Consider the following 24,253-nt stretch of genomic DNA (forward strand, 5'->3'; position numbering starts at 1 on the left):
ATGTAACATGATTAAGAAACAAATTAACGTGTTTATATAACTACATTTAACAGAAACGCTTACCATCAATCCAAATGGACTGAATTGCTTTATGCACCCATTGTTTTTATGTGAGTTGATTGACTTTGTAAAGTTACTTGAGAAAGGACTATTAACAACAATTTATAGCCATGTTACATGCACACCCTCGCAGAGTCTGAGACCCAGGTTCAAGTCTGACATCTGATGTTATCTCTGTGTGGTTTGCTCAATGCCCCCGAACTTTGTAGGTTTCTTCTACGTGCTCCACTTTCCTCCCACATCAGAAAGAGGTTTGGGTTGGGAGATTAGTTGGCTGTTGTTAATAGCTCCTAGTGTTTGGGTGAGTGGTGGAACATGGAAGAAGATGCTGAGAATGTGGGGGAAATAAAAACGGATCAGTGTGAATTGGGGTAAAGCAGATCGTTGATGGTCAATGCAGATTCAATGGGCCTAAGGGCCTTACTTAATGTTGTACTTCTTTATGAACCCATGCCTCCGAACAAATGAAGTACTTGTGTTTTCTTTAAATTAACAAATGAAGTTACTCATTGCCATTATCACTAATTACATACAAACTTATTGCAAGGTGTAAATGGGATAACAAACCATTTCAGTATTAATAATATTTTCTTTATTGAGGCACGTTAAGAACAAATTTGTTCAAAATTGTTTCTATATGATTTTAAATGGAAAGGATTCACCTGTCACTTTTTCAAGATTTAGATAATGCAAAAATAAAGATACCTTTTGTAAAGCTGCAACCAGGTATGTAAGAGAAACTAGTGAAATGTATGGACTATCAAGGAGAAGGTCATTAAAACTCAGGTATCTACATGACACAATACCATCCACAACACAAGGCTTTTGCACATGTGATGCTCTTATCTTTACGTCAAAATACAGAGGTGAAAAATACTAACATCAAGTTCAATAAAATGAATAATTATACATGAAAAGCATATTAGAAGTTCCAGCATTTACTTTAGTTGCCAGACATCCTGACATCTGCTGATATATTATGCTTGAATTTTGCTCTTTCATACAATATAGTCTTTTAAAAAACCGGTGCCTAAAAGGATGCCTGACGTTGATAAATGCCCAATAGTTGCTATGCTTCAAAGTTTAATCTTTCTAAGCTGCATGGAGGCAAAATTCACTGATGCAGTGAGTTTAAGAATAATTGTGTACTTGGTTACTTCCTTAAAACCAACAGTTACAAAGAATTACTATGCCAATTAAAACACAAAGCTATTAGGTCACTGGAACTGTTAGGATTACTGAACTTTAGGAGGTCTGAGTGCATTGTGGATATAATCCAAATGAGAAGGAGGCTCAACAATATAACTTAGGTATGTTGCTGTTTTTTTTCTGTCTGTGCAATTGTTACATCGCTATTAATTGCATTGTAATACAATTGTGTGCTCAGAATAGTTTGATAAAATCAGAAAAAGTAATCAGTTTGTAATGAGTGGTTTCTCCATTTGTTAATATTACACAAAGACTTTCACAACAAAGGAAGGATGTAAACTGATAATGTAGACACATATTTGATCATGTAAATTCAGGATAGTGGTGAAGCTATGAGACTAGCTAGATAAATCTGCTTTCTTTTCCATTCAGCTTGAATAATTAATGCAGAATAACATCATCATCTGCAGAAAAGTATACAACTTCTTAATGACCTGCAATAAAAGTAGACCCTAGACTTTGGATGGAATTGGAATTGCATCTCTTGCAATTTCACATTATAACTTACCAGAAGGAAAATTAATGTGACTAATGGCTGAAAATTACTTACTGGGCCATATCTAAAGGTTCCTCTCACCTGCTGCTGTGTGAATCCCTCAAGATATCAGTCTAGAATGCCATTGAACAGTTTCCCAGTTATAAAGTTAAGACGGTTTTATATTTGGAAACACAATTTTTGATATTCTTTCATCTCTTTCATGGAATGAACTCCAAATTCAAGGACAAGGCAGCATCAGCTTTTTCAGAGAGAGGAAAATCAAGGACACAGGAATCCAACTTGGAACGGCATAAATTTAGAGCAGCAAACTCCATTTAGTTGTATTATACCTGTGTAAATTGCAACCCCCTGCAAGATAAATACCAGATCCCTTAACAATTCTTTTGCATACATGCCCTGCCATTCAACCAGCGAAGTTTCACAGTGACACACCATCAGGCATATGTTATATTTTTTTCTTATAACATATGAAGATATTCAGATCTTCCGTATATGCCAGCCTTCAGAAGGCCCCTATCAACCATATTCCACTACTTATCCCCCTGAAATCTCTTCTTCCATTTATTGATCAACTCCATCCTAAGTGTCATTACATACTTACACTGGGGGTAATTTATATCAGTTAATTATCCTACAAAACAGTATATCTTTGGTATGTGGGAGGAAACTGGAGGTCTGGGGAAAATCCACAACGTACAAACTCTATATGAATGACAACCAAGGTCTGGATCAAACCTAGGTTACTGGAACTGTGCAACAGCTAAGCTAGCCATTGTGCCACTTTATCGACAAGCTTGATGGTACATATAGGGTTGATATTTTCTCTGGCTGGGGTGTCTGGAACTGGAAGTCAATGCCTCAGATATAAAGGGTTGACCATTCAAACATTTTGATTCTCTAGCCAAGAGGACTGTGGAGTCTTAGTTACTATGTCCACTCAAGATAGTAATTGATAAAGATTTGAGTGTGAGGGATCAGTGGTATGAGGTTCATGCAGGAAAAAGGTGATGAACTTAAATGTGAGCTATTTTATGACAAATCAGGCACAAAGGGCCAAATAACCAGCTCCTGTTTCCATTTCTTACATCGTTGGTATTGTGTACTTAATATATTGGTAATATTTGAGTAATATTGTAAATATATTGTTTGATTACGCATGCTTTGTTGTTTCCATAATGCATTGGGGTTATATGTAAAAGTATGTAAATGGCATACAACATTACGCCACTATGTGATGTGTGCGCGCCTCGCTTAAAGTGAAAGCTTACTTAGACTTGAATTCCTGACTCTCTTCTATTTCTTCCAATTAGTTTTATGTTTTGAGCTACAAAACATTACAGTGAGCTTTTAAGTTGAAGGAACCAGAATTTTAAAAAATTATTTTGAACTGGAGGCAAATGTCAGCAGTAAAAATTCATAAGCCTCAGGGAACTATGGTAAGTGTAACATTTTAAGTAAATATGTTACATTCATTAATAGTTGCCATAATTTCATACATGGGCAAATGAGGAGAAAATGTGTTGCAGTTATATCCTACTTTTGCAATTGCTCCAGCAGCAAATATTTTGTTTGCAATGTGAATATGTCCCCCAAAATGAGGTTTACATAGCTCTTTCAACACTTTACTAACCTGTCAAAATTTCCTTTATGAATGAATCAACTTATTTTGTGAATAATCAGAATAGGAGATCCCAGTTATGAGAGTGCAACAATGTGCTGCATTTCTCATGGCTGAAATTTAGAAGGAATAAACACAAGAAATTCTGCGGATGCTGGAAATCCAAAGCAACACACACAAAATGCTGGAGAAACTCAGAAACTATGGAAATGAATAAACCATTGACATTTCGAGATGAGACCCTTCTTCAGGACTGCTGAAGAAATTTAGAATAAATAAATAACAATTATTTATAGTTATATGCATGGAAACAAACCCCTCAATCCAGCTCATCCAAACTGACTGTGTTGTCCAGTGAACTAGTCCCCCTTGCCTGTGCCTGGTCCATAGCCTTCTAAACTGTTTGATCCACCTACTAACTGTATCTAGATGGCTTTTAAGTGTTACTAATGTGCCCATCTCATTCAAAATACACACCACTCCTTGTGTGAAGTTGCTGCCCTTAATGACACTTCTTAATCTCTCACCTATTAGTTCTGATCTTAAGCATGTTCCCTCTTGTTTTTAGGTACATCTTGTACCTAATAGAATAGCCACTGAGTGTATGTTCATGGCTTTTGCAACTATAGCTCATCCACTTCAAGGTTTTATGCAGTGTGTGGTCAGAGTTGCTCTTCTGATGGTTATTTGAATTTCTGTCACTTTGCTGTCAGCTTGAACCAGTCTGGCCATTCTCTTCTGCCCTCTCTCATTTTTTTTTGCCCACAGAACTGTTACTCACTAGACTGTTTTGATTTTTTTGCACTATTCTCTATAAATTCTAGAGATGGGTATGTGTGAACAACCCAGGATTCAGCAGTTTGTAAAATAATCAAACCACCCCTTCTGGCACCAACAATCAATCCACTTTCAAAGTCACTTAGATCACATTCCCTCCCCATTCTGATGTTTGGTCTGAATAACAACTGAAACTCTTGACAATGTCTGCATGTGTAACACACTGGGAAAGGTTTCATTGCTAATGCAATGGCCCTTCTGTAGCAGCAGAGTTTGGGCTTTGTCTAGAGATAACAGGGGCTTTGGAATGTGTGCCGTCCAATGAAGGGAGTGCATTTTCCTTGTTGTGTGCCTGAGACCGACGTGATCTGGGTCTTTTGTTCGTCGGAAGATGGGGAGAGAAGATGCCTGAAAGGGGAGGTTGTAGACACCAGAAAGGAGTGGACTTAGAATGGGGCTGGGAGTCGACGAAGCCTGGGGAAGTCGATGGAGGATGAGCGAAAGAGAAACCTTGAGCTCCAACTTGTGCACACTAGACTGTTTCATTAAAATGGGTCCTTCTCATTTTGTTTTACTTTACTAATCCTTTAGTCAAATTAAGAATTATAAAGCTAAATCGTTTAATTGCATATGTGAGATGTGAAGCGGCCTTTCATTCACTGACGGAGCTGCTGAACCAGGTGCCTGTGCTGGCTTTTGCAGACCCCCAATTGCCATATATACTGCACACGGATGCCAGCAGAAAGGGCTTAAGGGATGTCCTGTATCAGCATCAGGGCACCGAGTTGAGACTGTTGCGTTGTCAGTGAGTCTGTCTCCCTCTGAGAAAAACTATACCACACAGAAGTTGGAGTTTCTGGCATTGAAATGGGCGGTGGTGGATAAGCTGAGTGACTACCTCTGTGGTGCCAAGTTTGAGGTGAGGACGGACAACAATCCCCTAACTTGTATCCTGACCTCGGGAGAATTGGTTGCCACAGGCCATCGGTGGTTGGCGCCATTGTCTGCCTATGATTTCAGCCTGAAGTACCGGCCAGGAAGCAGGAACATTGATGCTGATGCTTTGTCTTGATGTGTGTATGAAGGGCTGGACAGGGACGAAGAGTGGGAGAGCATTCCTGCCCCAGAGGTGAAAGCCATGTGTCAGTTTCTCATCATGGTGAAGGCAGACGGAAGGCAAGGGCAAGATTGAGCGGTAGATCAATTGAGAGCATCTGGTGACGCCACTCCACAAGTTTACTGTAACGTGACTGCTCTGAAGACAAACCAGTTACCAGATTTGAGTCCTGGGGAAGTGGCAGCTGTTCAGCGAGATGACCTGGGCATCGGTACCATTTGGTGAGCGGTTGAAAAGGGAGACGCGGCCCACGCGGAGACGATGAAACACGCCACGGTGCCTCCATTACTGAGAGAATGGCCCAGACTGGAGTTGAGGAACCGGATCCTATACCGGGTCACCTGACCTTCGGACCGACCTCGGCATTCCCAGCTGGTTCTGCCTGAAAAGTATCGGAGGATTGTGTTGAGGTCACTTCCTGATGATTCTGGACATTTGGGGTTTGAAAAGACCTATGGATTGCTCAGAGATCGGTTTTACTGGCCCGAATGAAGCCAGTGATCGAAGAATACTGCAAGTCGTGCATTTGATACATACGGAGGAAGACGCTGCCTACGAGGGCAGCTCCATTGTCCCACTTGCAGAGTTCAGGGCCCCTGGACCCGGTGTGTATGGATTTCCTGTCTATCGAGCCAGATGACATCAACCTGGCGAACGTCTTAGTCATCATGGATCACTGCATCAGATATGCACAAGCTTTCCCTACCAAAGATCAGAGGGCGTCCACGCTGGCCAAAGTGTTATGGGAAAGTATTTAATTTATTTTGGCCTCCCCAGGGGAATACATAGTGATCAGGGATGGGATTTCAAGAGTAGGTTCATATATGAGTTACTAAGCATGCTTGGAGTCAAGAAGTAGACTCCTCATCACTCGCAGACTAATCCCCAGCCTGAGAGGTTTAATCGGATTTTGCTAGACATGCTCAGAACCTTGGAAATCAGCAAGAAGAACAAGTGGAATCAACATATTGGACATCTGGTCCACTGCTACAACTGTACTTGAAATGAAGCTACCGGGTACTCGCCACATTACCTAATGGTTGGGCACGAGACGAGGTTGCCCATCAACCTTTGTTTTGGGACTGGCAAGGAAGACCTTCCACAAAGATTTATCTGATGTATGTGTCTGATATGAGAAGGGAGCTGAAAAGGGCTTATGAATTAGCTGAGGTCACAGCTGCCAAGCAGGATCAAGGAAATAAGAGGAGGTATAATCAAAAGGTTAGCTTCCCCCAATTCACGCTGGGAGACCAAGTCCTCGTAAGAAATTTGGGACTACCTGAGAAGCACAAGTTGGCTGACCGCTGGGCAGTTATGCCCTATGTAGTGGAGAGTCAGATGCCAAACATACCAGTTTTCCGCGTGAAACCAGAGGATGGGAATGAGCCTGTCAAGATTCTCCTCGGAACCACCTTCCACCTCTGTGGCAAGAGGTGCGGGCTGACCCAGAGCCTACACCTAGTAAGAGGACTCTGCGGTGATGCAGCAGGAGAGATTAGACCGACCCCCGCCCCTGAGGGGGATACTGACTCAGAGGATGTGGAAATGGGGGTGTGGTATATGCTACCTTTTGCTAACTCCCCACTGATCGAGGAAGAGATTCCCAACCCTTCTCATGCTGAGTCAGGTGAAAATATTGGGGGGGGGGGGGGTGGTGGGGTGCTATCTGTGGACAGCCTGGATTTCAGCGGGACCCAGCAAGGGATGGAGCGGGGCTCTGCCCAGGGACAGAGGGGTCCAAGTTGCAGGGGGGTAGGAATGATAGACCAAGGGAGGCCTTGCCATGTATCCCCTGTAGTGTCAGAACATGAAGAGGTAGATGAGGGAGTACGGAGGTCGCAAAGAATCAGGAGACCATTAGATAAGCTGACTTATGTAGCACCAAGGAAACAGAGTGTGGCTCCTACTGTTTTGGGGAGCTACGTCACTGCCTTTTACACCTTGGTTGGACTTTGTGCTTGGCATGAAGGGTTGGCAAATTATCTCAATGTCATGAGGACATGACTAAATTTGGTGGGGGGAGAGTGTAACACCCTGGGAAAGGTTTCTCTGCTAACATAATAGTCTTTCTGCAGAAGCACTGCTCATGTAGTGGTCTTTCTGTAGCAGCAGTGTTTGGGTTGTGGCTAGTGATGGTGGGGGCTTTGGAATGTGAGCTGTCCAATGAAGAGAGTGTTTTTTCTGAGACCGACGTGATCTGGGTCTTTTGTTCGGTGGAAGATGGGGAGAGAAGATGCCAGAAAGGAGAGGTCGTGGACACCAGAAAGGACTGGACTTGGAGTGGGGCCAGGAGTCGACAAAGCCCGGGGAAATCGGTGAAAGGGAAACTGTGAGTTCCAAACATTAAATTGTTTCATTAAAATGGGCCCTTTTCATTTTGTTTTACTTCACTAACCCTTTAGTCAAATTAAGAATTATAAAGCTAAATCATTTATTTGCATATGGTGTACCGTCTGTTATTTCATGGTGTGATTCGTAACAGGGTAACACATCACGCAGCATCCGCACAAACTGGAGGATTTGTACCTCAATCTCATGCGTTTGGTGGGGCCAGAGATTGTCTTCCCTAGACTAACACAGCCAACAGAGCCTGAGAGTTACACAGGCTAATATGCTTTGAGCTGCTGCTGTTACGCCCCTGAAAAATGGGGAGAAGTAATCACGACAAAGACGTGATGTGGTTTCCTCATTGAGAATTTACTCAAGTGAAGAAAGTACTGCGATGTCCCCTGGGTATGTGGGTGGAGACAGAAGCAATTGATCTCTGGCTAGCAGATCAAGTCTACTCTGCAGATCACTGATAATGCTGTCAGGGCTTGACTTCACACAATAAAGAATGAAAGAAACAATGAAATGAATTAAATACCTGTTAGCCCTTTTTAACATGTGTTTTCACTGGCTTTAAACAATTTTTGAACCTAACAGATCTTTAGTGTCTTATCCTTTAAGTTGTCACGCTGCCACATGATTGGTTGATTAGATATTTGCATTAACCAATAGGCGTACAGGTATACCCAATAAAATGGCCGCTGAGTGCATAGCTCACATCATGGTGCAAGAATTTTAAACATGGATTTCTTTCTTATTCCTGAAGCTTGGAAGAAGATGACAAAAGCATTGTTTTTTTTGTTAATTTTTGAGATTCAAAGGCCAGTATACATTTCATTACTCATTCATAATTATCCCAAAGAAAGTTCAGTGCTTGATTTGCAGCCATTCTTCTAATGAAGGTATTCCCATTCAGTTCCAGGATTTAGTCTCCGGAATTGCAAAGGAATGGGGATCTATTTTCAAGTGAAATTAAAAGCTACTTTCCAAGAGTACAGTGCCACACCCTTTTCCTGAAAGTTTTGAATGGATCAGTTAGGTCAAAATATTTAGAAATACCCAGTCAAAAAATTTTGATCTCAAGGTTCTAACTAGTCGACTCTGTATTTAGATTTCTTATTATGCCAAACCTTGTTTTAATTCAATGTTACAAATTTAGATCAACTCTGAAGTCAAAATCAAAAGCTGACTGAGTATTATATTCAAGCCACACTTGTGTTGTAATTTTGGATCTGTAACAATAACGCAGAGCATCCCTACAATTTATTGTAAAACTGGATCAGATCAGTGACTAAAATACAGCCTTGAACATCATTTAAAAATATATTGCTATGCAATCAAAATAAAGAAAGACCTTAAGAGGCTCTAATGGAATATTCTTTTAAATCATTGCCCTTGAATATACTAGTTTTTTCTCAATTATTTTATGGCAGCAAATAACCATATTTTAAGGCTGCAAAATAATATTCTTGGTAGACAGTTCAAGCAATTTCTCCTTAACTTATTGACTAAAGTAAATAGTTATTTTGCTCTTGGAAATATTCATTGTGTGTTTAATAGACATAGAGTAAAAGTAATATCTATTTTGGATGACAGCATATGACCAGCAAACCTGGCAGTACATCCCTAGAAAAGTATATAATATCCCCCCACTGTTTAGATTCTCAAATGGAATTTACCATAATTTACTGCCTACTCATTGTGGAAGGTTCTCATAAAACCTACTTCATTTTCTGTTAACACTTTGCAGGCACATGCACAGGTGCTTTCATCTCAGGGGTAATGTGTTTTATCGATTACCACTCATTGTAAAGATCAGTCCTTTGGAGTGAGGAATAATTTAATTGCAGAATATTAAGAGGGAATTCTTTTATGAGGATTGACAGTGTAACCAGACAAAAACTCTCTGCCATGTTAAATCCATCATTTTTCACTTTGTCGGTGATGTTTAATTGCCATAGCTGTCCTGACTGTCAGTTTTCTCTGGATTACTTATTTAATTTGTGATCTCAAGCATGGAGAACTCATTTCCTTTTTCAAGGCAGCCACTGATCAGGGAATATCTGCCAAGCACCATTTGTACACAACCACTTCAGTATTGAGATACTAAAGTTCCGATACATTTTCAAAATGATTAAAATAACTATTGTTGGTTAAAAATGATGCACCACTGGAAGATTTGCAAAAATGTTTATTTCCTGGTGATATAAATTTATTAACAGTAACAAAACATTCTGTAGCACAGGCAATAATAATCCATTCACACTTCTCAAGTACTCTAAATGACATGCACCCTACTGTTGTTATGGATGTCTAGAAGTTCATTCATTCAGCTGTGATTACAAATTTCTGTTACAACTGTTCATAAAAGATAATCATTAAATAATGATTTATCTCTCAGAGTCATTATCTTGTTTTTCTAGCCAAAACCAGTATGAAATATAAGACAGGAATGGATGTTGACTTCAAAAATTTATGGAGCTGCCTGCTATAAATCTGTTGGGATTGAAGCAAGATTCCAAGGATTTAAGTCTGGAGCTGAATATATCATTTTCCATTTCTTATTGCAACTTTCTCTGGAAGCTCCATCTGCAGTTAACATTGGAATTAGAGGGCTCTTGGGAAATGAATACCTCAAAACAGCTTTGTCTTTAATTCCACCATGGATTCATCCATATATCCACTCCTCTCAGGACTATGTAACTCTGTCTGGATTCCAGCTCAGATCATGGTTTGAACTTCAAGGTAAATCAGAAGCTTCTGGTGACAGCGAAGTATTTTTGTAACAAAAGTTCTATTTTGACAACAAGTATGGAAACTTTCTCAAAACAGTTTAACAACCAGATTAAATACAATCAAACATGCAAATAGCTTACAACTGCTGTTGAAAAGCTATGCTTAAGAAATGCCATGATTTTAACTGATCTCATCTTTTCAAATTCCTCCAGTCTCAGAGATGTCTCCTGTTTTAATTACAGTTACTCAATTGCCGTCCACCCCCATCTTGCCTCTGATTCTTTTACACCTTCTCCATGAACTGTTTGTTCTTCTGCCATCAGGTAAACGTTACAGGAGCATCAAAACTAAAACCACAAGGCTACTAAACACCTTCCTCCCACATGCAGTCAGACTGCTAAATAGCTGCTCTACCTAACACTGCTTTGGACGCTTTTAACTTGCACTGGACACTTATAACTTGTTTTTAACTGACATGTTGCTGTTGTGTTTTACTATTTATTGTTATGTTTATTATTTAGTGTTGCGTTTGTTATGTTATGATTGCACTGCTCCTGGGTAACGCTGTCTCATTCTGCCCTGCAGAGCTGATGTACGGTTAGAATGACAATAAAGTTTTTGAATCTTGAATCTTGAAACTTATTGTTCTACCATCATTGGCAATGCTTCCATTTGCCAACACCCTAAACTCTGGAATTCCCTCTCTAAATATCAACACACTTAAAGTACCTTCTTAAAACACCCTGTTTGAACCAAAATTTTAGACCATTAGACCATGAGGTTATAGGAGCAGAATTAGGCCATTTGGTTCATCAAGTCTGCTCTGCCATTCCACCATGGAATTCATGATGGAAAAATGGAATTCATGAAGGAAAAATTCATTTTTCCTCTCAGCCCCAATCAGTTTCAGATTCAGTTTATTGTCATTTAAAAACCACAAATGCAATGAAGTTAAAAAATGAGACAACGTTCCTCCAGAATTATATCACAAAAGCACATGACAAAGCAGACTACACCAGAAAATCCACATAACGTTTGGCAATCTCCTGTCTTCTCCCCATATCCCTTCATGCCCTGACTGATCAAGAATCTATCAATCTCTGCCTTAAATATAACCAATTAATTGGTCTCCACAGCTACCAGTAGCAATGAATTCCACATATTCACCACTCTCGGGCTAAAGAAATTCCTCCTCAACTCCGTTCTAAAAGGCACCCCCCCCCCCCCCTCCGGTCTGAGACTGTGTCCTCTGGTCTTAGACTCTCCGCACCATAGGAAACATCCTCTCCACATCCACTCTGAGGCCTTTCACCATTCGATATGTTTCAATGAGGTCACACCTCATTCTTCTGAATTCCAGAGAGTACAGGCCCAGAGCCATCAAACACTCTTCGCTTGAAAAGACTTTCAATCCCAAAATCCATTTCATAAACCTCCTTTGCACTCTCTCCAACGTCAGCACATCCTTTCTTAGATAAGGGACCCAAAACTGCTCACAATTTTTTTTTATTTATAGCTCTGATAGCTTATGTAAACTGAAGAGAGTTAGTTGTTCAACATAATCTTTAAAGATAGATGAAAAATTATACAACAGGGTACATTCAATGCCTTTAAATTCTGCAGCAGAGTTCCTTTCTAGTGGCAACAGTCTTTGACTGTTTCATGTTGCTTGCCTGAAAAGCAAGATAAAAGAGAGCAAATTCTTAAAGGAAACTAGTCATTACTTACAATGTATATACAATGTATATACTATATGCATAATAGATAGACTCTCTCATACTGATAATAAGTTTAGATTAAAGCTAAGTGCCTATTGTCCCTTCCCAAGACCATGTTTTGGTAAGTGGGATCATTTGGCACTACTTTTCTACCCCATACAGACAGAGCCTGAAGAGCAAGGCTCCAGAGAGTAGGACAACTAAGAGAGGTGGTCACGGGAGGTGAAGGAACAGTTACAGGATTGCCCTGAAGCAGTGGACTGGGCTGTTTTCAAGAACTCATCTGAGAACCCGAAAGACTACACCAGGGTCATTACAGACTTTATTAAAGCAGCTGTGGGTGAGTGTGTCCCCATGAAATCGTCAGGGTATTCTCCACTCAGAAGCTCTGGATGAACAATGAAACCTGGAACCTGCTGAGAGCCAGTGCAGAGGCTTTCAAGTCTGATGATAAAGAATGTTACAAGAGGTGCAGGTACGATCTCTGGAAAGCCGACTGTTGGGCAAAGTGGAGATTCTGGACTAGACTGGAATAAGCGGGGGATGCTCGACAGCTGTGGCAGGTTTGAATGCCATAACCCCCTACACAGCTACATCTTGCAACATAGGGGACAGCAGAGCTTCACTCCCAGATGAGCTCACTTTGACCACCAGAACAGGGAGGAACCCTCACACACCCCCCATGTCTCCCGATGATCCTTTGGACTCGGTATCTGAAGATGATGTGTGGGCTGCCTTCAAGAGAGTGAATGCAAGAAAAGCATCCAGTTTGGACAGAGTACCTGGCCGAGTACTGAAGACCTGTGCTGACCAACTGGCTGGTTTATTCCAGCAGTGTGTGGTACACGTCTGTTTCAAGCAGGCTTCAATCATACCCTGCCCAAGAGGAGTGTGGTTACCTGACTAAATGACTATCACTCAGTGGCACTTGCATCCACAGTGACAGTGTTTTGACAGGGTGGTGTTGAAGCATATCAGCTCCCATCTGAATGGTGACTTGAATCCACTCCAATTCACCTACAAAACAACAGGTCTACATCAGATGCCATCTTATTGGTTCTTCACACAATCCTGGAACATCTGGACAGCAAAGATGGATACATCAAGATGCTCTTTATCGACTACAGCTCGACATTTAACACCATCATCCCCTCAAAGTTAATCAGTAAACTCCAGGACCTGGGCCTTAATATCCCCGTGTGCAATTGGATCCTGGATTTCCTCACTTGTAGACCCCAGTCAACTTGGATTGGCAAAAACATATCCTCTATAACCTATGTCAGTATAGGAGCACCACAGCGATGTGTACATCGTCTCTGCTCTGCTCACTTTATACCTATGACTGTATGGCTAAGTAGAGCTCCAACATCATTTACAAATTTGCTGATGACACCACAGTTGTGGACAGTTTAAAAGGTGGTGATGAATCAGCATACAGGAGGAAGATTGGAAACTTGGCTGAGTGGTGTAATGACAACTCCTTACTCAATGTCAAGGAGACCAAGGAGCTGATTGTAGACTCCAGGAGAGGGAAACCAAAGGTCCATGAGCCAGTATTCATGGGAGGAAAAGAGATGAAGAGAGTCATAACTTTAAATTCCCTGGTGTCACTATTTTAGAGGACCTGTCCTGGACCCATCATATAAATATTATTGCAAAGAAAGCACTATAGCACCTCTACTTTCTCAGGAGCCTGTGGAGGTTCAGCATGTCATTGAAAACCTCAGCAAACTTCTATAGACGTGTGGTGGAAAGTGTGCTAACTGGCAGCATTGCTGCCTGGTACAGGAACACCAATGCCTTTGAGTGGAAAATCCTACAAAATGTATTGGATTCAGCCCAGTACAACACGGGTAAACCCCTCGCAACCGTTGAGCACATCTACTTGAAACGTTGCCGTAGAAAAACAGCATCCACATCTTCACCACCCAAGCCGTGCCATCAGGTAGAAGGTACAGATGTCTCAGGACTCACACCACCAGCTTCAAGAACAGTTACTACCCCTCAACCATTAAGTTCTTGAACAAAAGGGGATAGCTACACTCATTTAAGGACTGTGTTATATTGTAATTTCATGCTCATTATTCATTGCTATTTATTGATATCTGCATTTGCATAGTTTGTTTAACAGTTAACAATTCCTGATGTTTACAGCTTACAGTTACTGTTCTATAGATTTACTAAGTATGCCTACAGATAAAGAATCTCAGGGTTATATGTAGTGACATGTATGCACTCTGATAATAAATTTTACTTTGAACTTTAAATGACACAGCCAAGTACCCAGCTATAACAGTTTAAACAGATTAGCATTGAAACTGTGGTACTGTAGGTTGTTGATAGAATCACACAGCAATCACCAACAACTGATCACTAAATACTGAAATCTGCCTGCCTTCTGATCACTGGTGGGATCACTCTGCTACGGGAGAGGGGAGACTGTCTTCCGATCACTGGGGGATCACTCTGCTGCCAAAGCGGGAAAGGCCTGCCCTGCGCCCAGAGAATGTAACCTAAATTTTCTGTGTTTTGGATATGATCTTGGACTATAGAGCTTTTTTCCCCTCGTTTTTTATATATTCTGTGTTTTTCACCTGATCTTTCTTGGTTTTTTTTATGCAGCGGAGGGGGATTTGGGCATCAATGTGCCTGTTCCATTTTGTTCATTCTTTGTGCAGGGCGGAGGGACTTGGGAGTTGAGCTGCTGTTCTTTCCTTTCTTGGTTTCGTGACTATCTGGAGAAGAATTTCAGAGTTGTATACTTTGCTAATAAATGAACCTTTGACCCTTTGAAATCAACGCGCACATTTCAAACACTGCACTTTCAATGCCTGTACTGAGCAAGAGTGTGAACTAATGGCAAACTGCTGGTCAAACAAGTATTTTGTTTGTGGGATACCTCTTCACCAGTGAAACCTATAACAAAATAAGGAAAAAGTGTAACAATTTCAAACTTTGTGCTTCAGGGATACCTCCGTACCATCTGACACAAAAAGGTCACCAACTTGGATATTCAGGATTTTTAAAAACATATTCCAACTCTTGTTGCCCGCCTCTAAGTGTCCTTGAAAAAGTGAAAGTAAGTCACTTTCTTGAATCATCATCCCCTTCTGTTGAATAATTCCAGTATCTCTTAACAGCCCTTGCTGAAAGATTGTTTACGTCCTACTGCCTGCAGAGATAGTCTGCTTCATTTGCAAAGAAACTTGCAAATGGAATGCAATCGTGATTAAGTATCCCCACATGTGACATTATGTTGGAAGGATGGTCATTGATAAAAAAAACATGGCTGGTTTTAAGACACTGCCTCAGGGAGTATACAAATCTAAGAGCTAACTTTTGGTTCTGAGCCAATAACATTTACATGATTTCCCACACTTACTGGATGCATAATGGTCATCTCCCCTTTGTGATGGAGGGATAATTGATAGCACATAACCTGGTGGAAAGCCATACACTCAGTAGCCACATTATTTGGTACAGGATGTGCATGTTCATGCTTCGTAGCTCAAGAGTTAGAGCACTGGTCTCGTAAACCACAATTCATGAGTTCAAGTCTGACTGGAGCCTCAACAGTAGAGCAGACTCAATGGGCTGAATGGCCTACTTCTGCTCCTATATCTTATGGTATTCTGTATGTTTGCAGTCCATCTACTTCGATGCTTTGTGCATACAGTGATGCTCCTCTGCACACCACAGTTTTAACACATGGCTATTTGAGTTATTGTCATCTTCCTGTCAGCTTGAACCAGTCTGGCCATTCTCTTCTGATCTCTTCATTAAAAAGGCATTTTTACCCACAGAAGTGCTGCTCATTGGATTTTTTTTGTTGCACCATTCTTTGTAAACTCTAGAGACTGCTATACCTGAAAATCCCAGGAGATCATTGTTTTCTGAGATACGTACTCAAATCACCCCATCTGGCACCAACAATTGTTCCACAGTCAAAGTCACTTAGATCACATTTCTTCCCCGTTCTGATGTTTGGTCTGAACATCAACTGGACCTCTTGATCATGTCTGCATGCTTTCACTCATTAAGTCGCTGCCACATGATTGGCTGATTGTATATTTGCATTAACGGGCAGGTGTATAGGTGTAGCTAATAATGTGGCCACTGAGTGTACTTCTGAGACAAAGTGGAGATGGCATGCATCAGCACACATTGATTTTGCAGGCTGGCTCTTCAACAGGGCATCAGGAGAGGCACGAAGATGCAGTGAGCTCAGCTGTCTGGGAAGAGGAAGAAGAGAGAAAGAGCCAGCAATGTGTGTGCCCCTCCATCCATCACCTTCAGCTGCAACAGCCAGAGAGTGTCAGATCAGAAAGTGGCCTTCCTGCCACAACAACATTTGCAAGACCAAGGTACTTAGTAATGTTAAACATATGAGACTATGCATTAACAAGCTGCACTCTGTTCAAATCCAAATGTGAAGTCACCAGTCCAAGAGCGAGTTAATTGCAACTGGAACAGAAATCACACACAAGAAATGTCATCTTGCTTTGCCTTGCTGGTTCCACATGACCTTGCTCAATTTTTAAATTCTATTAGATTGTGACTTAGGCTGTAAAGTGCCAGATTTATTAAATCGTAAATGGATCAGTGAACACCAGCAATGCACGTTGTAAATTTGCAATTGTTATAGGTTTCTTGGAGGATAGAAAATAACGGCCACATCTGCCTGCTCATCTTCAATGTGTGTTGGACTTACACAAAGTCATTGAATATTAATTATCCATTGTGGTTTTGAATTGACCTTCCATGCAGTTTTCATGACCAATTTCATTTTTGCCTGATAGCTTCTCAGATGAAACGAGGCAGGCTGACCTATTTGTCAGATTGTCTCCCAGTGGTGCTGTTCTGAACTTCTACCCGATCTTCTGGCTCTTTCTGAAAAGTCATTCTCATTTCCTGGATCAACCCTCATTTAGTCTTAATGAAGGGTTTCATAACACTGCAGTGTCTGTAGAGGTGGGAATGCTTTAAAGATAGAATTGCCTTCAAGATCATTTGCCTCAAATTCCGATAGTCCACGGTGATTGTAAGGATTTTCTGGTAGCGTGGCAGTTGATGCAATCTGTTTGCAGTGCCACTGATCACTGATCTGGGTACATTACTTGCCGCAGCCTGTCAGGAGTTTGTACATTCTCCCCGTGACCGTGTGGGTTTCCTTCGGGTGCTCTACTCTCTGCCCATATTCCAAAGACAGTTACGGATAGTAAGTTGTGGGCATACTATATTAGTCCCAGCAGTGTGCCAACACTTGCAGGCTGACCCCAGCACAATCCTCGTTGATTTGATTTGGCACAAACAACACATCTCACTATATGCATCAATGTGCATGCAACGTAAAAAGATAGTCTCTAATTTATCTTACAAAAACTGGAGACTGAAGCTGGATGCCAATGACAAAGTTGGTGATTCATCCTCTACTGAAAACTTCAGCTGCACCCAAGAACCAAGGCATTGAAACTGTGCCACCCTATGCCATACAATTTACTGAGGCCATGCAGTGGTGTTCAGAGTAAGGGGGTGAGCTGGCAGCCAAAAGACCAATCAGCGACTTGTCAATTAAGTGCAGGTAAGGAAGACTAATGCCCACCATATTGATGGCTGGGACCACAGGTGTAGTGTTGGGTGGCAGGTGTGTTGAGTACGTGTGAAACTTCAATAAATGATGGTTGACAGCGGGGGTTGGTGTTGGATGCTGCAAATCATTGTCGGAGATGGAGGGGACATGGCTGCAGCCAGAGGGTAATTAATTAATGGCGGACCGATGCTTGGACTGGCACAGGATAACCCAAGTTGGCTGGGGATTTCCCAATGACAAAACTCCCAGGATAAAATGATCCAGCCTCTGCTGCAAAGCTCCAAAGAGTATTATACGGGAATGACATCATCCTATGTATCTCCAACAAACTCCAAGGTTCTGCACCACAGTCTGGGATGGTAGTGGAGGCAAATGCAATAGAGGCATTTAAGGTGACCTTAGATTGGTGTATGAATTTGCACAATGGTTTACACAAACATTCCCGACGCGTACTGGGCAGAGCCCCGCCCCCACCTCGGATACTCAGACCACATCTCTGTTATGCTAATCCCAGCATACAGACTGCTCGCCATTCACTCCAGACCAGTTCAGAAGCAGGTGAAAACCTGGCCAGTAGGAGCCATCTCTGCTCTTCAAGACTGCTTTGAGCACACTGACTGGCACATGTACAGGGAGGCTGCAACCGATGGCCACTCTACCAACTTAGAGGAGTACACAGCATCAGTGACCAGCTACATCAGTAAGTGCATTGATGATGTTACTCTGTCCAAGACCATCACTATATGTGCCAACCAGAAGCCATGGATGACCGCAGAGGTACGTGCGCTGCTGAGGTCCCGCAACTCCACCTTCAGATCGGGCGACAAGGCAGCTTTAACAACAGCAAGGGCCAAACTGTCCCGAGCCATCAGAGGGGCAAAGCGTGCACATGTCCAACTAATCCACAGCCACTTCCAGGACAGCGACGACACACAGCACATGTGGAAGGGCATCCAGGACATCACCAATTACAAGACAACATCACCTGATTGTGCAGGTGATGCCTCCCTCCCAAATGCGCTGAATAACTTCTACACCTGGTTTGAGGCGGAAAGTGACGTGGCGGCGAGGAAATCCACCCCTCCTACAAATGACCAGGTGCTGTGTCTCTCCGTGGCCGACGTGAGAAGAACCCTGTGCAGGGTCAACCCACGGAAGGCTGCTGGACCAGACAACATCCCTGGTAGAGTGCTCAGAGGACCAGCTGGCAGATGTTCTCACTGACATCTTCAACATCTCCCTGAGCAGCACCACCATTCCAACATGCTTCAAGGCTGCCACCATCATCCCTGTGCCGAAGAAGTCTTCAGTGTCCTGCCTAAATGACGACCGTCCTGTTGCATTCACATCCATTGTCATGAAGTGTTTCGAGAGGCTCGTCATGAGGCACATCAAGACCCTGCTGTCCCCCCTCACTGGACCTCCTGCAGTTCGCATTTTGTCCTAACCGCTCAATATACTCGCCATTGCCACCGCCCTCCACCTGGCCCTCAACCACCTGGACAAAAACGACACGTACGTTCGGATGTTGTTCATAGAATTCAGTTCAGCATTCAACACAATCATCCCTCAGAAACTGATTGGAAAGCTGAGCCTACTGGGCCTGAACACCTCGCTCTGCAACTGGATCCTAGACTTCCTGACTGGGAGACCTCAGTCAGTCCAGATCAGGAGCAGCATCTCCAACACCATCACACTGAGCACGGGGGCTCCCCAGGATTGCGTGCTCAGTCCACTGCTGTTCACTCTGCTGACCCACAACTGTGCTGCAACACACAGCTCGAACCATATCATCAAGTTTGCCGATGACACGACCGTGGTGGGTCTCATCAGCAAGAACAACGAGTCAGCTTACAGAGAGGAGGTGCAGCGGCTAACGGACTGGTGCAGAGCCAAAAACCTGTCTCTTAATGTGAACAAAACAAAAGAGATGGTTGTTGACATCAGGATGGTACGGAGTGACCACTCCCCGCTGAACATCGACAGCTCCTCAGTAGAGATCGTAAAGAGCACCAAATTTTTTGGTGTTCACCTGGTCCCTCAACACCAGCTCCAAAGAAAAGAAAGCCCAGCAGCGTTTCTACTTTTTGCGAAGGCTGAGAGAAGACCATCTTCCACCCCATGTCCTCCACATTCTACAGGGGTTGTACTGAGAGCGTCCTGAGCAACTGCATCACTGCCTGGTTTGGAAATTGTACCATCTCGGATCGCAAGACCCTGCAGCGGATAGTGAGGTCAGCTGAGAAGATCATCAGGGTCTCTCTTCCCGCCATCACAGACATTTACACTACACGCTGCATCTGCAAAGCAAACAGCATTATGAAGGACCCCATGCACCCATCATACAATCTCTTCTCCCTCCTGCTGTCTGGGAAAAGTCTCCGAAGCATTCAGGCTCTTACGACCAGACTATGTAACAGTTTCTTCCCCCAAGCTATCAGACTCCTCAATACCCGAAGCCTGGACTGACACCTTGCCCTACTGTCCTGTTTATTATTTATTGTACTGCCAGTACTGTTTTTGTGCACTTTATGTAGTCCATTGTAGGTCTGTAGTCTAGTGTAGCTTTCTCTGTGGTTTTTTTTCTATTACTTAGTTCAGTCTAGTTTTTGTACTGGGTCATGTAAACCATGGTCCTGAAAAAGGTTGTCTCATTTTTACTATGCACTGTACCAGCAGTTATGGTCGAAATGACAATAAAAGTGACTTGACTTGAATATGCTGAGAATCGAGAAACATGTGAGTAAACACTGCCGAAAATAGCCACTTAAGATTCAATTAGTAATTTTTTTCTCTGCGAGTTCCTTCTTAGAAATTGAATATTTGGAGGCTAATGTAAAATAGTACCTTGACAAAAGTATCCAACAAGCAGAACGACTTTGCCTATTAATGTCCTACCACAGAAAGAAGTTCTAAACTACAGCACTAACAGTTGGGAAACACTGCGATTGGGTGAGTGCCGTTGAAGCGAAGGAGCACTCCTTTGCATAGGATAAACTTTAATTTGCTAAGTTCCCTTCCTAAGAAAGACATGGAGGAGGGGCAGAGACAACTGGATCTCCAGAATCAGAATCAGGTTCATCATCACTGACAAATACTGCGAAATTCATTAATTTTGTGGCAACAGTATCTGGAATACATTAAAAATTATTATAAGTTACAATAAATATATATAAAAATATAGAGCAAAAAGAGAGTGAAATTGTGAGCTAGGCTTTATGGGTTCGTGGACCATTCAGAAATCTGATGGCAGAGGGGTAGAAGCTGTTCTTAAAACATTGAATGCGTATCTTCAGGCTCCTGTACCTCTTCCCTGAAGTCAGAAATGAGAAGAGGGTGTGTCCTTGATGGCAGAGTCCTTCAAGATGGACACCACCTTCTTGAGCTATTGCCTTTTGAGAATATCCTTGATGGCGGGGAGACTAGTTATATGACGCAGCTTGCTGACTCGACCACCACCTGCTGCTTTTATCAATCCTGTGCATTGACCCCACCATATCAGGCAGTGTATTTGAAGAGGCCCCCAGCAAATTTACTCCTACCTGGTATACCGACAGCCTAAAGGTAGTTCAGCATGTCCAAGAGCTCCATCTTCAGCACTTACACTGAGCACTAACTGGGGAAGCTTGAACATTTGACATCTTCAGCTGTCAGACCATTAAACATTGTCTATCTTTATCCTGGGTATGAAAATAACAGCACCAGCAGAGACTCTTGCATTGATCTCTGCTGTGAATTCAATAAAAATCCAGGAAAGAGTAATGGGAGATCAAAAATGCTGAGCTATAAAACTGAACTGAGAGATCCAACAATCAATAAGTCAATAAATATTAGTGACCTTTAATTGATATGTCTTTGCTCACTTGTGGCAGGGTTTGATCTTTGTTTTACTGATTTTCTGGTTATAAAAGATTATGCCTATTTTTATTGATAAATATGAGGATGGTCACTGCATCCACGATGGTGCCATTTTATGATTGCTCAATGCTAACTGAATATCTAGCACACTGAGGTAGATCACATGCAGAAGTGCTCAGGCCAGTTATATTATATATAATATTTGATCGAGGTATTTAAAATTTTGAGAGGGATAGATAGAGTTGACGTGAATAGGCCGTTTCCATTGAGAGTAGGGGAGATTCAAACGAGAGGACATGATTTGAGAGTTAGGGGGCAGAAGTTTAAGGGAAACATGAGGGGGTATTTCTTTACTCAGAGAGTGATAGCTGTGTGGAATGAGCTTCCTGTAGAAGTAGTAGAGGCCAGTTCAGTTGTGTCATTTAAGGTAAAATTGGATAGGTATATGGACAGGAAAGGAGTGGAGGTTTTATGGGCTGAGTGCGGGTAGGTGGGACTAGGTGAGATTAAGAGTTCGGCACGGACTAGGAGGGCCGAGATGGCCTGTTTCCATGCTGTGATTGTTATATATGGTTATATATGGTTATTATGGTCATGAGTGAATACTGAGAGTGTTTGTGTAAACACAACAGCAGGCTTTTCAACCAGTCACTCCTTCCCAACCATCTTACAACATCATGACTGTTCTCCGGCGTCCCTTAATTCCCCAAATATCCATACATTTATTGATGTTTGTCTGGAACAATCCACACCCAAAATCCAACCAAACACCACACCCAAAGGTGTCGAGGCAGACCACAAGTGTCGCTATGTTGGTACTGGAATGTGCCTCTGTGCCGGGAGGCGGCCTCCAGCACATCCTTGGGTGTTTTGGTTGTTAATGCAAACAATGCATTTCACTGCATGTTTCAATGAACACGTGGTAAATAAATCAGAATGTGAATTAGCTCAGTAAATCTTCATCCCTTTGGGTGGCAACTTTCAAAGATTCACTATTCTCAAGGTGAAAAGTCTATTTTTACATCTCTGCCCTGAAAGAATGTCCTTTTATTTTGAGAATGTGACTGGCTATTTATAACACATCACTTTTTTTGTTAGGAAATGGGCAGTCAACATTTCAGGAGGTCAAGTGACCAGGCAAAGAGTCTTGATCTGAAACGTTGACACAAGAGATTCTGCAGATGCTGGAACTCCAGAGTAACACACTCACAAGATGCTGGAGGAATTCAGCAGGGCGGACAGCATCTATGGAAAGAAAGTATCAATGTTTCAGGCCAAAACCCTTCATCATGCCCTGCCTGACCTGTTAAGATCACCACTGATCTCCCTCCTCGCACTTACCTTTGCAAATGGAACAAGTGCTACACCTGTCCCTCACTGCCATTCAGGGTCCCAAACAACACTTACAGGTGAGGCAACACTTCCCCAGTGAGTCTGTTGGAGTCATCTGCTCATTCCTGTGTTGTTGGTTTGGCCTCCTGTTTATCAGTGAGACTTGACGTCGAGTGGGAGACCACTTCACCGAACATCTACTCTCCATCTACCAGAAAGAGCAGGATCTCCCAGTGGCCGCCCGTTTTAATTCCATTTCTCACATTTCTCATTCCCATTCCAACAAGTCAGTCCATGGCCTCCTCTACTGCCACAATGAGGCCACACTCAGGTTGGAGGAGCAACATCTTATATTCCATCTGGTAACCTCCAACCTGATAGCATGAACATTGATTTCTCAAACTCTGGTAATGCTCCCTCTACAATTCCCCATTCCCATTTGCCTCTCTCTCCTTACCTCCCTCTGGTGCTCTTCTCCCTTCCTTTTCTTCCATGGCCTACTGTCCTTTCCTGTCAAATTTGCCCTTCTCCAGCCCTTTATCTCTTTCAGCAATCAATTCCCCAGCTCTTTATTTCACCTCTCGCTAATCGAGTTTCACCTCTCACCTATCACCTTGTGTGTCTTCCTTCCCTCCACCACCTTCTTACTTTGATTTCTCATTTTCTTTTCTCCAGTTCTAAAGAAGGGTCTCGGCCCAAAACGTTAACTGTTTATCTTTTCCAGTGATGCTGCCTGGCCAGCTGAGTTCCTCCAGCATTTTCTGTGCGTTGCTAAGATACCCCAGCTTCTGTTATTCTGAAACTTGGACAGTCTTTTCCCTTCCTTTGATGCCCTCTGACCTGTTAACTTGGTCCAGCTTCACTGTGAGCACTCCAGATTTCCAGCATTTGTAGACTCTCCTGTCTACTCTTCTTCATCACCCCCAAATTCCTCCATTAATAACTCATCCCCACAATAACCCCATCCTCAATCAGTCACAAACATTCCCTTTCCATCGTCATTGCTGATCTGTTGTGTAATTCAGGGCTTCAGGCTTCAACTAACTGCAGTTGTGTTTATTTTCTCATATGTTCACTCTTTCTTAAAGACTCCAGAGGTACTAAATTATAAATTAAACAAATTTATTTGCACCATGTTAGATTTAGAATAGTCTCTTTCATCACTGACTTTTCAAACTACTAATCTGAAAAACATTCTTATAAATTTCATGAATTTATCCTCCATAATGTTATTGTTAATTTGATTTGCCAGTCAAAATGTAGATTTATATGCTCCATAATTATTGTATTATACATTTCAAGCCTACCTGGAATTTTCTGATTGATTCTATGCCCTGCATTACTACCAGTGTTATAGGCCCTGCGGGCAATTTCTGTTGTATTTTCTGTCCAAATTGTTGCTACCTTTCGG

Source organism: Hypanus sabinus, chromosome 5, assembly GCF_030144855.1.
Source record: "Hypanus sabinus isolate sHypSab1 chromosome 5, sHypSab1.hap1, whole genome shotgun sequence".
Lineage (NCBI taxonomy): Eukaryota > Metazoa > Chordata > Chondrichthyes > Myliobatiformes > Dasyatidae > Hypanus > Hypanus sabinus.